The sequence below is a fragment of the Paroedura picta genome, chromosome 4 (genome assembly GCF_049243985.1).
Source record: "Paroedura picta isolate Pp20150507F chromosome 4, Ppicta_v3.0, whole genome shotgun sequence".
NCBI lineage: Eukaryota > Metazoa > Chordata > Lepidosauria > Squamata > Gekkonidae > Paroedura > Paroedura picta.
Genome location: NC_135372.1, coordinates 124612763 through 124632293, shown reverse-complemented (window position 1 = coordinate 124632293; position 19531 = coordinate 124612763). Strand labels below are relative to the sequence as shown.

General features: G+C 41.2%; 1 protein-coding gene across 5 annotated transcripts in view; it reads right to left on the bottom strand.

Annotated features, from left to right (window-relative positions):
* EYA2 (EYA transcriptional coactivator and phosphatase 2) overlaps positions 1-19531 on the bottom strand; it is a 151734-nt gene that overhangs the window by 130408 nt on the left and 1795 nt on the right. The window lies entirely within an intron of this gene.

Here is a 19531-nt window from a genome sequence, read left to right as displayed (position 1 = left end):
AATTTTAAGTGGCTGAGCTAAGTACTGAGGGGGCTAATGGAAGCTGTTTTAATTTATTATGGGGCTCCCCAGTGAATAGAAAGACAACATTTTTCTACAGCAGCTTGATTAAAAAGTCTGTAATTCCCATTGTGCATATAAAAAACAAAACCACTATGGACAGTGCAGCTCAAGTATCAGGAAAGGGATCTTTCCACTCTCACTGTGAGTAAATATTATATGACTGGGAATTTATTTTTACTCACTCATTTGCAATTCATTCTCTCTGCAGGTTTCCAGCCAAATTATATTCTATACAGTCACATCACAGCCACTTCTTCCCAAAGACGTCTGCTGCCTTCTTTTGATAATTCCTCCGCTTAAAGGAATTCCCTTCTTAGAATATTCTTGGCAAGACAAAAAAAAAAGGCTCGACAAACTTTCATGAACATATTTTGCTTGCTTTCTCCACTTTGAAGACTATACACATATTATTGTAATTCGTACGATTGTTCCGTACGATGAAAACTGTCTTGGGTCCTTGGGAAGGGTGGTATAAAAATGTAATTAATAAATAACAGTCATGCTCCTTAGTACTGGCAGAGGCAGACTAGGAGACTAAAACAGTTAGACATGGATGGGAACCAAAAGGACTCATGAATGCAAAAGCATTCCAAAAATAATATAAGAAAGAATGTGTGCTATGGTAAAGCCCCACTAGGCCTAGTTTCCAAAGGGATTCTTCAGGGCACGTTATTATATTTATTAAATGCAAAAGGCAGGAGCCTGTTTGGTACATGTGAACCCCATCAAACCCCATTAAAGGAACCCCATCAGTTGTGCATTTTAGGGATGTACATCTGTGCTGTACATCTTATGCGTGTACACAAAGCTGCTCTAGTACCAGTCTAGCTGTACTAAAAGGGATCACCATATGCAGATCTGCAGGCCCCTGAAACAGAACTGAAACAGAACTAGAATCCTAAGCCAATATTTCCTCTGTAAGGCCAATGAACTTTGCATTCAAGTCTGCCTGCAAGACAAACTCAGAGACACTTACCCCATTATCTTCCTCACAAAGTTATATAATGCTCTCCTGTCTGTTGGCATCCACTATTGTCTCCAAGACCCTCCATTGATTACTACCTTCAGGAGCAATTACTGTCTTCATTATGACACTGAGGCAAAGTCTCTGGGCACTATTTCAATAGTATTAATTAGTAATATGGCCAATAATTACCCTTCCGGTTCAGAACAGAGAAAGGCCATTTATTCAGCTGTCATTTAGTCTACCCTTATCTCTTCTGAAAAATCACCCTCTTGCCTGAAGCTATTTGTACCTATTCACAGTTTAGTCTTTCATGTTAGCCTATCGGCATGGGTAGAAAGCAATTATTTTAAAAGAGAAGGGCTGGGTGCAAGCCACATGGACATATATAATCCAGCAAGTAGTTTAACACTGCTTTCAGCAGAGATGTCTTGGCAAAGGAAAATGGTCTTGGGGAGAAGTATGGATGTGGGAAAGCAAAATCTAATGAAATTTCAGAAAACAGAGAAAACGGGACTGACTTTTGATCGCTAGAGGAATGAAATTTCCTGTCTCAACTCTATAGCTCCTTTTCCCTATTACCTTGACTCATGCTTTTTCCATCTCTCCAACTCATATATGTGCTGCACATTGGGCAAAAAAAGAGATGTTTTTAAAGAAACAAATAATTGTTTGGCTCTTAATTAAAACACACACACACACAAAGATTCTTTTCACTCCAGTCCATGGGCTAAAATTCAGCACAAATTTGACCTGGTTTGCAGCCCACAAACTACCAGACTTTGTCCAGTTTGGCTTGGCTGTTTGGGTCATTTAAACAGCTGTGGGTCTGCATCTGACCTGTTGGGTTTAAATGGCTGTGAAGCGGCGAAATGAAAACTATCCAGTGAAATGGCTGCCAGTCATTTAAACTTAACAGAAGGGTGGGTCAGCTGTTAGGTTTAAATGGCTACAAGCAATTAAACACATCAGTTCTGGCCCCCTCCCGTCACTTCCAAGTGAGGGGAAGCAAAACAAACCTGTGAAATGGCTCTCAGTCATCTCAGCCTAACAGCAGATGAGAACACTGTTAGGGTTAAATGGCTGCTAATCATTTCACTGGTCAGTTTTACTCCCCCTCCCCCCCACTTCTAAGTGACCAGACATGAAACTGACCAGTGAAATGGCTACCAGACATTTCAACCCAACTGCTCATGAGGGGCCCCACCCCACTGTTAAGCTGAAATGGCTGCCAACTGCCTCACCGTGATGGGGATACAGCTTTGAGCTGGTTATGTTCCTTCCTCCATAATCGGCCCAAGAGGGTGGCAGTGGGGGAAGAGCTATCACGTCCCTTTCAGCTCCCTCTGGGTACGGTGCTCTCCCCCACACTCTTTAACATCTTCATGCGCCCTCTGGCCGAGCTGATCTGGAGCTTTGGGCTGGGGTGTCATCAGTATGCTGATGTCATCAATATGGCGATGACACCCAGCTCTATCTCCTCATGGACCGCTGCCCGGACTCCCCCCCTGGATCCATTTGCCAGATGTTTGGAAGCCATTGCTGGATGGCTTGAGCAGAGTCGCCTGAAACTCAATCCCCCCCAAGACGGAGGTCCTATGGCTGGGTAGGAGGGGGCAGATCAAGAAATGTGCTTGCCCATCCTGGCTGGGACGCAACTGGTCACCGCCCCCCAGGCCAGGAACTTGGGAGTGACCTTGGATGCCTTGCTATCCATGAAGGCATAGGTCAAAAAGGTAGCCTGCCCCTCATAATTACTATACCGCACTGGCTCTCAGAAGGGCATCATCGGTCTAATCAGGCTGCATAAACTCATGTTGAAGGAATGCAGAGTGCTTAGATGTCTGAACGGCATGTCTGCATTGACATATTAGATCAATTCTCAAACAAAGCAAGGAACACAGGCCAGTCTAAGTTAGCTAATAGAGCTCAAGGGGGAAGGGTATATTTGATAGGAACCCTAACAATGTCAACCTCAGCAAGCCGAAGAGCCAGACCTGAACCTCCAGAACGTTTTAGCTGCCAGGTACTAAAAGCAATTTTTTACCCCTTCATAATGATGAGAGTCCTGGCAAATAGATGGGGAAGAAATGGAGGTACTGACAGATTTTATTTTTCTGGACTCCAAGATCACTGCAGATGGGGACTGCAGCAAAGAAATTAAAAGACGCTTGCTCTTGGGGAGGAAAGCTATGTCAAATCTAGACAGCATCCTAAAAAGCAGAGACATCACCCTGCGAACAGTAGTGCGTCTAGTCAAGGCTAGACTTCCCAGTTGCAATGTATGGTTGTGAAAGTTGGACCATAAGGAAGGCCGAGCGTCAAAGAATTGAGGCTTTTGAACTCTGGTGCTGCAGAAGACACTTGCGAGTCCCTTGGACTGCAAGGCGAACAAACTGGTCAGTCCTAAAGGAGATCAGCCCTGACTGCTCCTTAGAAGGCCAGATCCTGAAGATGAAACTCTAATACTTTGGCCACCTCATCAGAAGGAAGGACTCCCTGGAGAAGAGCCTAATGCTGGGAGCAATCGAGGGCAAAAGAAGAAGGGGACGACAGAGAATGAGGTGGCTGGATGGAGTCACTGAAGCAGTAGGTGCAAATTTAAATGGACTCCGGGGAATGGTAGAGGACAGGAAGGCCTGGAGGATCATTGTTCATGGGGTCGCGATGGGTCGGACATGACTTCGCACCTAAGAACAACAACAAAACTCTTGAAGCCAAGTCAGAGTAAAGGTAGGAAGCATTGCCTTAATTGCAAATAGGCTTCCTGCATAACTATAGCTTGATAAGACATCTAAACAATTGCTGAAAGTCTGGATTTCCCAAAAGGTGATATTCTCCTTTCCTATTTTAGCTTATTGTCGACAAATTGTCAATGAGAGAGAAAGTGTTTCGCTGAAGTGCTCCTTCAACAGCCAGCTCGATCTATTCCAACTCTTTGCACAGTTCAGCCGAAACAAGTTTATTCCATCTTTCTTGCCACACAAGTTTCATTTATCACGATTATTCAGCCTTTCTAGGGCAGTTGGCAGCAAACTATGAAGACCGAGGGAGGGTTTTGTAAGCAAAAGCCAAAATGCAACATTGGAGAGAGAGTGTTTCTTGTAGCAATATGCTAACAGTAAACTCTACTAAATAAACTCTCCAGATTTTGAAAGACCCCCCCTTTCATATCGTGAACCTACAGTTTTAAGAGAAGGATCCAACAAAGGATGGACAATACTGGTGCTCAGAGGGACCAAAATGCTGGTCTTCAACAAGGAACCCAACTCTGAACCCTCTGATGATACCTTATTTTGGAAATCTGACACACATATTACCTCTCCTTAAAAAAAATCCAATCCTACCAACTGTATTCATTTCACAAAATGTGAATACTTGAGGGGAACATGCCAGGAACACCTTGTGTTCATGGTTCTCCTCAACCTTCCCTTTGTTATCAGAATACCTTTGAAGAGTTCCTGATTTAGAAAAGGGGGAGGGCAACTCTGCAGCTTGCTGCAACATCTGTATTTAGGGCTGCCAACTTCCAGGTGAGGACTTGAGATCAGATTACAATTGATCTTCAGGCAACAGATATCAGTTTCCCCTGCCCTCATCAGTCTCCACTCCCCAGATCTCTAGGTACCTGGTGCTGGCAACCCTATCTATAGTGGGGCCCTCAAACAAGTTTGCAGTTTGTTCCTTGCCTCCAAACAATGGCTTTGACACAAGAAACAACCATACTGTTGTCAAAGTGATTGGCTGCCATAACAAAAGCATCCTGATTTCTTTCCGATCACAATATTTTCCATTTCTGCTCTGTGCACAAGCTCAAACATTCCCTCCCTTTTTCTCATAACAACTAAATTGAAGTTTGTAATATCGGAATATAGCCATTGAATCAGACATAATTTGAGGTCAACAGCAATTTTAGGTCAACAGAATCCTTGACCATGCAGGGTTACATGCAGCTGGTGTCATTTTATTGGCCGCAGGGAACTCAGTGATACAGGGGTTTGCTGGCACCCACACTTGTAGTATTAGCACAAGAGCAGTGTGATTCCATTGAAATAAATGGGCTTAGACTGCAGTAACCCTCCTTAGGATGGCAATCTAGGAATGCTAGGATGAGATGTAGCAAGACCTGCACGTCTTGTATAAATTCCTGATGCAGCATGCATAGAAGACAACACCCAATTTAAACAGAATACCAGCCATGTCTTTTCCATGTCACCTTGAAACCAGACCTCTGGTGGAACGAGCTCCCTGAAGAGATCAGGGCCCTGCCCGAACTCCCACAGTTCTGCTGGGCCTGCAAACAGCAGCTCCTCCACCAGGCATTTGCCTGAGACCGATCACAGGTCCCCCCTCGGACATCCCCTCCATGGCCTGAAGCAGCCTGACCTCCCTAGGGGGTTTAGCTTGTTATGTTGTTATTGTTGGGATCACTGAAGTTGTTTTGTTTAAAACCACTGTTGGATTGTTACTGTTGTATATTGACAATGTTGTATGTTGACTCGTTCCATGTATCCCCCTATGATGTTGTATGTAAACCGCCCTGAGCCATATAGAAGGGCGGTATAGAAATCAAATAAAAAGAAATAAATATATAAATAATCTGGCTATCCAATGATCTAGAAATATGACACAGTGAATTGGGAATTTCATTCCCCTTCTCTTCATTTTTGTATGTGACAGACAAATGGGTGTTGGAAAATCATTTAAAACAGTTTTCTAACAGCAGTTGAGGCAGTAAAATGGTTCACAGTATTCATTCCTCCACTTTATCTTCACAACAACCTTGTAAAGTAGATTACATTGACAGAAAGAGTAACTGGCTCAAGATCATGCAACAAGCTTCCATAGCAGATGGGGAATTTGAGCCATTATCTTCCAGATCTTAGTCCAACACTCTAAAAGTTATACCATCTCATCTTGGTCTTAGAGTCTATACCAAGGTAACCAAACTGTGGCTCTCCAGATGTCCATGGGCTACAATTACCACGATTCCCTGCCAGCGGGTTTTAACAGGCAGTTAAACCAGAAAAGCTATACCATGCTGGCCAAGGTGGTGTTATTTTTTCCAGTAGATCTGTAGATGAGGGAAGTCAATATATGCATGCTTATTTTTCAACCTATGTATCATGGGGGAAGGGGGGGAATGACACAATATTGTGTCATACATTTTTCTGCCATGAAACTCTGGCATTTGGTTGGAGAGGAGATGTAACAACTGGAGCAGTTTATGTCCCATATATGCAGTGGGTTTGATCCATATTGGACTGTCAAAGGTGTGCCTGAGAAACATCTGTCATACTAGAGCTGGCAAATAAAGAACCTAGCGATTACAAGTCTCCAACTGAAGAGTGAATGGTTCATCTATGGATGTGAAAAGGACATCAAGTTGCAGCCAACTTATGGCGACCCAGCAAGGGGCTTTCAAGGCAAGACATTAAGCAGAGGTGGTTTGCCGTTGCCTTCCTCTGAATGGTCCTCCTTGGCAGTCTCCTTTCCAAGGACCAGCCCTGCTTACTTTCCGAGATTTCACAAGATCAGGCTACACCATGCTGTCTTCCCTCCCAATTCCTGGCTTACAATATATCAATGTTATATCACTGAAAAACAAACATCCCCAGTAACTTATTATGTTAACGACATAACCAATCTGTTGAGGGCACTTTCGGACTACCAAGACTTTACATTTTTCCTTTTTTACGATTTTCCTGATCCAATACCAAAAGTCAAATTTTGCCTGCGCGATGCTTTTCCTTCATAAGTGAAAAGGGTGGGGGGGGGGTTAGAGGAGAGTCTTGCACTGCAGCAGTGGAGAGTGAGGGCAGGCAACTTTTATTATCACAATTCAAATCCCAGAAGAGGGTTAAGAGCACCTGTCCAGAGAAAAAAACCTGTAACTAAAACATCTGCCTACACTCAAGACCTTGAATGTCAATTTTGAAAAGAGACATGAGGCAGATTTTGTACAAACGTTACCCTCCCCTAGTTTATTATATTCTGTCATAGGTATTTTTGCATAACCCCCTGTCACTACCCCTTCTTTGAAAACCAGCTCAGCGACTAAAGGTTGTGCAACCGTAGACTGCAGTGGATATATGGCGTTTTAACAGGACTCTCTTGCCTAGACGGCTGGGAACCCTCGACTGGGCTTTGGACCAATTTTTGCAACAGGAGATGTCAAGCGAAGGAAGGAAGAACACATTTCTGTCATGAAGGAGCAGGTGTCAATGTCACCCCAATGTGGGTGGAAGACTGATGAGGCACCAATACCAACAGAGAGACCAGCTGATCACCATATAGGGAGACGATTGCTTTCACAAGGCATCAGCGCCTGAAGTACTTGCAGGCATGGGACGTTCTGCCGAAATAGCAAAGAACTTTGTTTAATAGGGAACCATATTTATGCAGTTTGCCTTAAACTGGGGGGAGGATTTTGCACAGAATACATTAGATATGTACCATGAACCAAAGAGCTGCATCTTAAGCGCTTGTAATTAACTTGAATATTGTTTTCATGAATGTGGTAGGCGCCAATCTGCAGTTGGTGCCCAGGTTAGATTAGCACGCAGTATCCACCTCCAGAAGAACATGAGATGGCACTCTTGATTTAGAAGTCATCAGCCATACTAAACTGGGGCTTCCTTTTGCATACCACCTTCTCTTTTGACCTTTCGACAACTTTGCTATCATGTTTTCCAATGAACTTTGACACCACGAGGGCCAAAAATGTCCTCTGAAAATTAAAGCTTGGATTCCCAGAGTTCCAAGAAGTATTGGTGTGGGCTCATCTATCACCCAAGTTTATGGACTGCAACTCTCCTGCACATCTTTGTTATTGCTTTCCACATACGGCATGTTTTGTTCTTTCTCCAACCCTATAATGCTCCCCCACTCCCACACAGCAGTCATAAAGTTGTTGTTGTTGCTGTCAGCCATTCAGTTGTGCCCGACTCTTGGCAATCGCATGGCACAGCTGTCGCCATGATCCCCGATCCCACACTGCCTCCCTCAGCCATGCAATGTTCTGCCCAGTGAAGTTACCTTTCTGATTCAAGCCACTGGTTTATCAATGTCAATATTCTGACTGGCACCAGTCTCCCAGATTTCAGATGAAAGTGTTTTAACATTGTCTGCCACCTGAGCTAGAGATGACGGGGACTGAACTTGGAACCTTCTGCATGCTGTTGTTGTTGAAGAAGAGTTGGTTTTTATACCCTGTTTTACTCTCTTTTAACGGGTCTCAAACCAGCTTACAATCACATTACCTATCTCTCCGCACAACAATAATCTTCTGAGGTTGCAGGGGCTCTCTTTCACTTCTCATCACTTCAGTATATATTTAGGAAATTCTAAGTACCATGACCTCTAAATACCATGTCTTTTTGATGTATGCAGAAGTGTACCATCATGATGGTAAAAGTCACCTGCAGTCTCCTACAATGAAACTGAACGATGCAAAAACAAAGAAAGGATGCATGTTTATACATATGCATCTCTTTGTTAGCAATTCATCCTGATTTAATCTAAATTCTATCAGATGCAAGCAAGTTTCAAAGATGCTTCAACCAGGCAAGGTTGTCATTCTCCAAGTGGAAACATAAACCATAAAAACGTAACTGACCAAAATGCAGGCATGAGTGTCCAAAGCTTTGCAAAAACATTTTTATTGTTCCAAACCAACATTAGAAATAAGAAGCTCCATTCTCCAACCTACCCAAAGTATCCAACCATGTATTCCTCACTGGCTCCAGTTCTTATGGTGCACAAGAAACAGGAGTCTTTCCCTTAATTTTCTGCAGTGCTTTGCTGGATATGCAAACTTCTTACCTTATTATATTTGAACACCGACTTGCAATGCTTCTCAGCAAATGCTTTGCAGGGCAGTTTCATACATCCAAACTGGCAGCTGTCTAGCCATGCTCTTCTGCCTAATGAAAGGTCTGCCTGATATATGTACAGCTTGCTATACCAGGGCTTCAAGGCACATCACAAATCAAAGCCAAAAGAGGATCAAAATATAGATGTGAACAGTGAAGACAAAGCAAAGGTGCTTGGGGCTGACTCTTTTATTCTATCCAGCTCAGTATTTATTATGGCTAGGAGAAGGATACAGGTAAAGGTGTTTTCTCAGCTGTGCTACCAAATATACTTTTTGCTGGTAACGGCAAGGATTGACTTTGGGACTGTCTGGATGCAAAGCAGGAGTTCTTACATAAGCCCTCCCCAAATCATAAAATGTGTACACTAGCAACAATAAAGCTGCCCTGCAACCTCAGCTCACACAAAGATTCTTTTTTTAATTTTTATCTTGTCAATTCTCAGAAACTAAGCAGGGTCGATCCTGGTTAGTATTTGAATGGGAGTCCACCTCTGAATGTCTCTTGCCTTGAAAACCCAACAATCTCACCATATTGGCTGTGATATGATGGCACTTTCCACTACCATTGTGATCACCTTTCTAAAAGCCATCAATGGGCCTCTGTTAGGGAAAACCTTCCAAGCACAGAGGCTAGCAGCAAGAAAACACTGTTCTTTGCAGCCACCAGCTAACTACAAAGACTACAGCATTCTGCATAAATGGGTGTTGTTGTTAGCTGCCAAGTCGTGTCCGACCCATCGCGACCCCATGGACAATGATCCTCCAGGCCTTCCTGTCCTCTATCATTCCCCGGAGTCCATTTAAGCTTGCACCGATTCTTCAGTGACTCCATCCAGCCACCTCATTCTCTGTCGTCCCCTTTTTCTTTTGCCCTCAATCGCTCCCAGCATTAGGCTCTTCTCCAGGGAGTCCTTCCTTCTCATGAGGTTGCCAAAGTATTAGAGTTTCATCTTCAGGATCTGGCCTTCTAAGGAGCAGTCAGAGCTGATCTCCTCTAGGACTGACCGGTTTGTTCACCTTGCAGTCCAAGGGATTCGCAAGAGTCTTCTCCAGCTCCAGAGTTCAAAAGCCTCAATTCTTTGACGCTCGGCCTTCCTTATGGTCCAACTTTCGCACCCATACATTGCAACTGGGAAGACCATAGCCTTGACTAGACTTGACTTTTGTTGGCAGAGTGATGTCTCTGCTTTTTATGGACCGTTTATGCACTGGAGGTTTCATGCTGGGCTGCAGGCTGGAGTTTTAGTCGTGGCAGGTTGCCTCACCTCTTCCTGCACCCACATGGGGGAGCATTTGGCCTGGTGCACCTCATCCACCCCCTATCTGTCCTCCTGATAGGTGGGTAGGGCAGTAAAGTTCCCAGTGCATAAACGGTCATGGACAGTACCAAAAGGCATATATGGGTAGGTGGGTGCTAACGCTCAGCCACAAAAGGACGGAGCTCCATGTTTCATTGTGGTAGATAAATCATTTGAAGATTCTCTCAATCAAACAACGATTGTCCACACTTCAAAAGATGGCAACCCTACATGTATACCCTGTGTTTACCACAGATACAGTGACACACACATATAGAGTAACTTTACTGTGCCGCAGCTCCACCAACTTCATGTGACTAACAAATGCAGGAAATCTAATGACTTCTGCCCTAATTCCAAGAAACCAACATGCTCATCCCTCCCCCCCAAAGCACTAATCTCCTTCCACCTGATGGGAGTACCAGATGTGGGGTGGAAACAGTTCTGCTTCCACCACATTTTCTGTCTACAATGGCATGCAAAAAAACCACATGTAGCTGTTTTCCCACAGATTGGAGAAAAGTAATGGGCATGTAAGTGAACAGGAACCAAGTGAGTATGGCCTGCTGTAAGGAACTCTCTCATGGTGTTATTGAGCAACACGGGTACTGGGCCTGCCCATGCAATCCTGATGCCTGTTGCAGTCGCATAAGAGGCTCCATCATCAGTCTGGAGACCAGTACCTCTGGTCAAGCAGGAAAGAGGGCAACACAGCAACCGGACACTGTTGGGACTAGATAGACTTAAAGAGTACTTTCATACAATCCTTTTTAGCAATTTGGTGCAATCCTCTTTAGAGCCAGTTTGGTGTAGTGGTCAGGAGTGTGGATTTCTAATCTGGCATGCTGGGTTCGATTCTGCCCTCCCCCACATGCAGCCAGCTGGGTGACCTTGGGCTAGTCACAGCACTGATAAAACTGCTCTGACCGAGCAGTGATATCAGGGCTCTCTTGGCCTCACCCACCTCACAGGGTGTCTGTTGTGGGGAGAGGAATGGGAAGGCGACTGTAAGCCGCTTTGAGACTCCTTCGGGTAGGGAAAAGTGGCATATAAAAACCAACTCTTCTTATTCTTCTTCAATTGTTTGCAGGTGGGTTTTGGCATTTCACAGAGTAAAAACCAGCTGCAAAGTACACTATTCAGTGGGCATGGAAGCACCCATAGTCTGCTTCTGTCATTGAATCTGATAGCATAGTGCTCATTATTAGGTTTGGGCCACTGAACCTTCAGTAATTTAATTACATCATTTTCTCTTCCTGGTTTGTAATCATTCCGTTTGCCCCTGGTTTAATTCAGCCTAACTTTTGCAAATACGCACAAAGCCAAATAGTCCTGGATTTCACAGTGCCTGAGGTCATTCTGCGTAGGCAACTGAAGCATGGGAAAGTATTGCCTAGTGGTTTTAGCCCCTATTTTCCCTATCATTCTATATATATACAACCCAATATTCTTTGAATTACCAGTTCATCCTTCAATGTTTTTTTTTTTTAAACTAAGACAGTTCATGTCATGTTTAATTTTAAAATGTTCTTTTAAACTCCCAATAATTTTCCAGCGATATACTTTGATTCCTTCTAGGGTCTTGATTTTCCAGTTGTAAATTGTTCCTGTTGTGCTACAAACTAGCAATAATGTCATTTGAAACTTCAGTTTGTAGGATGAATTTTCAAGAAAACACGCACTTAAATATTGCTATGATTTACAGTCTTTTAATAAATTAGTCCTTTATATTATTACAGCCAGTTTTACTTTTAAGATTTTTGCTCAGGTAAAGGCAGTGTTCACTGACATTTAAAAGCCCCTCATTCCTTAGGAAGGATTTATCCAGTTACATTATTTTTTCATTTACCATGTAACTGCTCATATCAGATCCTGTCCCATTCAATAGAAGAACAAATTTCAAGAGCACAAGATTAACACAAAATTCTCCAGCTCCAGGAATAAGCCCTGAACTTGCTTAAAAATATATGCAGCTTTATTTTTTATCAAAGAACTACAAAAATAACCTCATCATAAAAATACCAATTCACAATCCACATCTCAAAAATTCTTCTATTCCAAATTAAACATCCTCCACAAGACCTTCCCTCCTTTTTCTGAAGTTGAGCTTTGGTACATTTCACTATAAAATTGATTTCAGGTGTTTATCTCTTAATATTTATACCTTTCAGTTAAATCAAGCAAAAAGGAAAATAGGAGCAGAGTTAATGCAGTTTCTGTGCATTAATATCTTTAGGTTGCCAAGGGGAAGATTCTACAAGCATGGGGTATGTTGTTATTCTGAAGATTTTAAAATCCACGCATTGTACAGCATGTAACATAATATTGGTTTTATAAAAATCCTCATGGTTGTGATTTCTAGTTCACATATGCTTTAGTTCAGCAATGTACACAATTTTACTACCTTTAGGAAGGGAAAAATGAAAGAATAGAAATGAATAAAAGCTCCTTTTCTCTTTGAAAGAATCAAGAGAGAAAAGAGAAAAAAAGTCTAATTAAATTACCGGAGACAAGAAAACTATTTCAAAAGGCCTCACTGGAAATCATGACACCCCCCCCTTCTATCTATATTGAAGACATTGTTTAAAAAAAATAGAAAATGTTTCTGTTTTTAAAATGTTTATGACTTTATTTATTTAATAAATAAAATTATGCTTCATTACCCCACTAGGCCATGGTAGCGTGCATGTGGGGGAAGCAGAACTTCAAATGTATATGTTTCAAGGCTGCATTGAGACTCAGATGCATGCTGTACTGCATTGTGGGTCACAAGTTTCTGTGTTTTATACTGTAGCTGGATTTTTAAAGAAAACTTTCATTTCTAAAAAATTCGCAATTTTGGTCTAAATGACCATAAAATAAATTTTAAAAAGAATTCATTAAGGATTTTCTTTTTTAAGGTAAGGAGTTTTTTTTTTCTTTTACAGGTACCTCATTTGTAAACAGTTCTGCAGAAATCATCAAACTACACTATAAAAAACGGAAGAAGGAGAAGGGAGAGAAAACGTGCAAGTGGAATCTGTGCTAGTCTATGCTGAATATCCAGCTACACTTACAAATATTTATACCTGCCTTATTTTTCTGCCTTATACTATGACTTCACAGCAAGACATGCTTTGATTTACTGGCTTGTTACCTGAGTCATCCTGTGTCATTTCATTTCCTTATTGAATCACCTTTCCTGAACCCATTCAGGCATTATGAACTACCTGAGAAACATGAAAATACACACCTTAACAGGCCTCGGTCTCAACATTCCCACTGCCAAGTAATAATTTTAAAGGATGCAGCAATGTTTATGCAAGGCTTATGCAGATCTGCCCAATACGGCTTCACCTGATGGCTCAGATTTTAAGAAACACATGTCATTAGGACTGGATGTTACTTTGCATTGTACAGATAATCAAATATTAATTTAAGAGATGGGTTCACCTTTTCAGGTTTTAAAGTGCTGCCTATGACCCCAAGCCTCCTGGGATAAGAACTCTTTAAAAAAAAGTGTTTTCCCAGAGGACTCAATCCACCATGGAACTTTCTCTTACACTAGAAAAGGGTAAAAGTCCAGTAGCACATTAAAGACTAACAAAATGCATGGTGGGGTATGAGCTTTTGTGAGTCACTGCTTAACTTCTTCAGTTAAAAAACAACAGCCCCAAACATTGTTAGAAACTAATTTCCATAATATGTGCATAGTTCATAAAAAGATTTAACCACATACTTCCATCTGAAGAATAGGGACTCACAAAAGCTCATGTCCTGCCTCAAATTGTGATAGTTTTTAAAGTGCTCCTGGGCTCTTGCTCTTTTCTACTGCTACAGACAGACTAGCAAATATAGCCATCTGGATCTTCCCCCAAACAAGACACAGCTAACTAACTGGAAGTCATCTTTCTGGAAGGATTGGGCCCCTTCACTTTCTTACTAATTTTATTATGATCATAGATCAGCCAGAAATAACATAATCAGATCAACAGCACATAAAGGAACCTATATGCAGTAAAAAAAAACCCAAACAACCCCAAACCTTGTTATAAACTAATTTCTGCATTATGTGCGTAGTTCATAAAAAGATTTAACCACATGCTTCTTTATTAAACAAGGCAAAGTACAAAATCTGGCCACCTTAAAGGTGATTTCATTGAAGTGATCTGAAAGCAAAAGGGATATATAAAACTTTTCATATCTGCCTGGAAAATTGGATAGAACTGGTGAGACTAACAAGAATGTCTTTATAAAATTAGCAATACAACAGCACATGTTGAACTGTTTTAGCTGCATTTGATTGGCAAGGGTAAACACACTGAGAGTAGGGGGGTACGGGGTCCCCTCCCTAGCAAAAACCAAAATCCATCCTTTAAGTGTTTTCGCAGAGCACAAACATAGGAGAGGATCTCATTTAGCTCAACCTACTTGTAAAGTTAATGCGCCAGAAGCAGTAAACAGAGGCTGGTCTTATAGCCCCTGGCACTCTGTACATACTGCTAAATCAAGCTGGCCAATTATGTGCCCCCAGGCCAAACATGTACAGTATGAAACAGTAGAACTCACTGATATTAAACATATTCATATGTGCAAAGAGTTATAACTGCAAACCACAGGTAACAATTTTATCCAAAGGGGCAATTCAATAGATTACCCTCTCACAAATAAAGCACATAGGAAGCACTCTGGACTCACCTGGCTTGTCAATACCTGGCCTCTCTATACCAATAAGCCTCCTCTTGAGCAGAAGCTTAAAAAGGACAAAACAGGCTACAATCCAGTGCACAGTTAAACACATCCAAGACCCACAAGCTTAAAACATTTCAAGTATATATACCATACAGGGCATGAGATAATCTGCACATACTGGTTCCAAATTAAGCATTTTAAAAGATATTTAGCCTCCACGGGACTCGAGGGGGGCTGTTGACAGCTCACACAGCATACAAATACACACCAGTTTAATAAACAGAGCACTCAGAAGTGCCATAACATATACAACAGAGCTAGTAACTATACATTCTCTTTAGTAGTTCTGCTTTAAACTGTTTCCTAAAACTTAAGTCTGTGCCTCCCAGACACACTCAGGGAGGCTGTACCTCAAGGTGCAGGGTCACTACTGAAAAGGATAAACACAGAGTTGTGGCACATTTCACCATCTTGCAAAGAGGGATCGGCCATGATCAGAGGATCGGTGCCATCAATAGACACATACTGGGAGAGTTGGTTGAACTGGAACTATTGAGCGAGTGCTTTTGCCTCCTATGCTGTCAATCAAAGAAACTCTCAAGTGAGTAGCCGTGTTGGCCTGAAGTTGCAAAACAAAGTTGGGAGTCCAATGAACTTTTAAGACCAACCAAGTTTTATTCACGGTGTAAGTAAGCTTTCGTGTGCACGGCATACTTTGTCAGACACAATGAAACTTGTAAGTCCTTAACTGCGGTTGGCTTGTGTTAAGTGGATAAAAACAGGCAAAACATTGACTTTTCCTTTCAAGGTTACCTTTAAGGTTTCAGATATTTATCTATTTAGGATACCAACCTTCAGATTCAGGAGCACCTTAAAGATCATCAAGGTGTCTACTGTATAAGCTTTTGAGAGTCAAATATCCCTGGAGTTTTGACTGTCAAAGGCTTGTGCCCTGGAAATCTAGTTTGTCTTTAAGGTGCTCCTGGACTCAAACTTTGCTCTTCTACAGCAGATCAACTCAGTTCAATTTATTTAGAAGATTTATAGACCATCTCTTTGGGAACTTGCTCAAGGTGGCTTTGAATATTTCTAAAATTACAGGGGGGATCTTCTGCAGTAATTCTAAAAAATAGGTTCCATTCTTGCAAGCTGGTAAAGCAACAGATAAGGACAATGGGGGACAAAAAGACAGTGGGGGTTCAGCAGGGGACAAAAACTACAACTCTTTGTAATTTTGGTGGGTGGCAAAAGAGTTTGTTCGACCATCACATGACATATTCATATGATACCAGGTGGGATCCTTTGCCCCAAACCCATTACAAATTTCAAGGGCCATTTTCTCCCTTATTACACTTCACTAGATATTTCGGGAAGTAACCTTAAGCAGGCCTACTCATCATCCTACTCAAGTCTATTCAATGGGGTTTACTCATAGGAAAATGATTTTAGGATTGCACTGTGTAGCATTACAAGTGAAGTTTCGATAACATCATGACAACATACTGTGGTAGGAAAAAAGCTACATACTTCTACTCTACTGGCAGAAGTTAATTTTTCCTATATCTTATACATTCTCTGTCAATATATGAACAATCACCTTTAAAAAAAAAGCCAGAATAATTCCATGCAGAGTTTTTCCCCACATTCCCAATCAGAGGAACACCACCCAACCTTTCTAATCAGATCCAAGGTACCGTCCTTGAGATGAAACTGTGGTTGTCTCTTAATTGTGAGGCTGGACTTCGCATGATTTAAGGCAGGGGTAGTCAACCTGTGGTCCTCCAGATGTCCATGGATTACAATTCCCATGAGCCCCTGCCAGCTTTTGCTGGCAGGGGCTCATGGGAATTGTAATCCATGGACATCTGGAGGACCACAGGTTGACTACCCCTGATTTAAGGCACAGTGTTTGTTAAACATCATCATCATTTATAAATAAAAACAAAATATTGTCCCCTCCAATTTCGTGGCCACTTTCCTATCATTTTTCCCTAAAGGACCTTTTGAGCTAATAAATGCACCAAACAAACAAACTAAAAACCCCTTCAGACTCACTTGGGACAATTTTTATACAACACTTACAAAAGAGAGAAGGGAAGACACTGAAAAGACAATCTCTTTTCATGCTTGTTTAGCTTTAAGCTTCATCCTTGATAAGGTGGGTGCTATGAGAAGAGTTGAGCGGTAATTTATTCAATGAGTGGTAAGTGAGAGCCATAACATGTATTTTTAAAGACCAAATTGTTGTGTAGACAATAACAAATGGTTATTCGTCCAACCAAGTTTTGGTAGAACCATCTGCGATACCTCCAGAACAGTATCACAACAGCTTCAGCTGCTAAATGGAAGAGCAGGAACAATTCAAAGAGTTTACACATGCTAGGATTTTTTGTGTGGCTTTGGGGAGGGAATGTACAAGTCAAGATCTGTACTGTTTTCTTTCTCACACCAAAGCAAATATCTTTGTTAAAAGTTGTGAAATGATCAAACAAACGAAAAAAAGAGCCACCCTGGGTTGTTGTGGGTTAGATTTTTTTTCCTTTTTGTTTTGTGGTATATCCACATAATGTAGTGGAAAGTGGAATTTACAGCATTCTTTGCAACCCACTAAATTACCTCAAGGGTAAAGCTCTGTTTGGGTTCTAAGAAAGATTTATACCTAATTAAACTTCATAGTGCATATACATTAACATAAAAGGCATGATTCAAGCAAAGCTGAACACTTTCACGTCCCATCAATTTGAACCGACTGGAGGTTAAGAATGTGCTAACTGTCCCATTTAATTGAACGAAACATGCAAGTGAATTACATTGGCTGGACTTCGTCCAGAATTTTTATCTTTGCAACTTCATGTAATTATTTATCCTTAATTACAGTACGTAGTTTCTCAGGGTGAGCACTGGGGAAGGGTATGGTTATTAAACATAATATTCCTAGAGTTTTTTTCCTCACGTCAATGCCCAAATTTCAGTTCCATTTTTAGAAATGAGCGTTACCTGCATGAGGAAACATTTATCAATATTGTTTGAAAGTCTTTTTTGGGGTGAGGGGGAATGATAGTACATGAGAAAAATTCTTTATTACCAAATAACTATCCCTTAATGAAAGTAAGCTGGATGGCCAATTTATCAACTAAGTAGTAAAACCTTAATGTAGGTAAAAGATTACTAACCCAACTAGTTATATTCTGTAATATCCATTAATTTTAAATCATTCTGAGGTATTTAATTGCAAAAAGGTAAAAATACCTGACTAATAGCTCTGCCCATACTAAACGAACAACTTCCACTTTGGCTAGTCATTCCCTTAAAAGAGCCATGTGGCAAGTACTCTGTGCTCAGATGGAAATGTGACATCTTAATGTAAATTTCCACATAAATACTTGCTTACTGGATACTTATCAACTTCTCAGCTTTCAGTAAAATGGCCCTGGTCTTTGCTATAGCAAGGGATCTTTGGGATTTCATTCAGCTGTGACATTACATTTGTACAATCAGGCCCACCCTTCAGAGCTCCAAACTAGAGCAGGGAAATGCTAAAAATGAAAGAAAAATGTTACCTTTCCCCTTTGGTTCGTGCAGTGTTGATTTAAGACAACTTCCAGTGTTTCACGGCACTCTGCTTTGGATGGTCTGCAGCAATACCTCTAATGCCACTGTTTGTTACTCGTTTCAAAAATCTCACATCAAGTGAACATCAAGGTGATGTCAAAAACCACTGTTGGGCTATAGGTAATCTCTTTCAAGTACAGCTTGTCCTTGAGGACTATGTGTCCTGTTTTATAGCTATAGCTAGCTATACAAGAGAAAGAGCTTATATATTTAACACATAGATGGAACGCACACCCTTGCAGCCCACCTTAATGGCAAGGAGTTTGGTAGGGTAAAACAATATCGGGAAGCGCTCAGCCCCCTAAAACTATACCCCAATTTTTAAAAAATGTATTATTTTCTGGATTCATACTCATCCCAAACTTGTACCACTACCAGGTGAAAACATTTGGGAAAGCTGCAACTAGAAGTTACTCTATTTCAAAATATTCCTAGTTTTCAAAATATTCCTAGTTCTCTGTAAACTCTACACCCACCACAACCGCGATGTGCTCTGTTGCTTTAAAATTATTGTACCCTTGATACTGCCTCAGACAAAAATAACACAGAACAGTAAAACAGTTAAATGGTTCATCATGTAAAAGTTTAACATTTCATCCAAGAAGAGTATATCAATCTAAATAGAGATTAGTTGAGAAACACAGCAAGCTATAAACCCATAACAATTTCCTTCAGGGTCACTTTTCTGAGCTCAAGTATTTAATTTCATACCCAAAAGCATGCATAGTATTCATTAAATAAATCATCCTAACTTTTTCTCTTTTTGATATTAAATCACTAGGAAGTTTTGTAATAAAGTTTCACTAAAAATCTTTTTTACGGGCACTCTTACACGCACCTTGCACAGTGAAATTAAAATGATGACAGAATACAGAAAACCTGATAAACGCATTGAGCAAAACTTGCTGCTCCATTAGAACAGATTACGATTTTGGAGCCCAGAATGAAAGATTCCATCAAAGATTATGTTTTTTAAAAATAATTTCATGTGATTTATTTTGTTTGTTTTTCAGGTGGCGTCCCGCCCCCTCTTTAATTAGAGACCCC